This window comes from Trematomus bernacchii, unplaced genomic scaffold (assembly GCF_902827165.1).
Source record: "Trematomus bernacchii unplaced genomic scaffold, fTreBer1.1, whole genome shotgun sequence".
Taxonomy (NCBI): domain Eukaryota; kingdom Metazoa; phylum Chordata; class Actinopteri; order Perciformes; family Nototheniidae; genus Trematomus; species Trematomus bernacchii.
The window spans coordinates 2,033,538-2,034,149 of NW_022987605.1; positions in this window are offsets into that span (position 1 = coordinate 2,033,538).

Below are 612 nucleotides of genomic sequence, written 5' to 3' on the forward strand. Positions count from 1 at the left end.
CTTGTTTTATATACGTCACGTACCCAGTGACAAGGTAGCGATTCCGGTCCAGGGTCTACAAAATAAAAGCCGAATGATTTGTAAGTGCGTCACACGCCTCAATGTTACGTATTTTCCTTTGCTAACAGTAATTAGTAAGTTATCATGTGTATATATGTTCAAGCTGTTGCTATTTTCAGCAAAACGAATCCTTAAAATGTAATGACTGCATGGTTGTCTGAAATTATTTTAGTCAATTAGGAAGTGTGCGACTAAAGCCAATAGCAACCTTTATATATAGTCTATGATAGCAACCGAGTGCTTTTATTTTCACGTCAAATTTGCTTTATTTCCGGTACTGATTAGGTTAACTTGCCGCATCTCAGCATCCTCGGGATACAAATCCTGCACAAACTGTTCTCATCTCCAATTATCATTGAGTTGAAAGTAAATTTAGGAACTATACCAAACATGTTTTAATAGGTCTTAAAATGTGAGGTTATTAAATCCATAGAAGCAAATAGAAGGAACTGAGAGGTGGACACTTAAAGATAGGGTCGGTAAATTTGAGAAACCGGCTCGAGATCGCTAGAATTTGAAAATACACAACCGGTGAAAATCTGCCACTTCCTT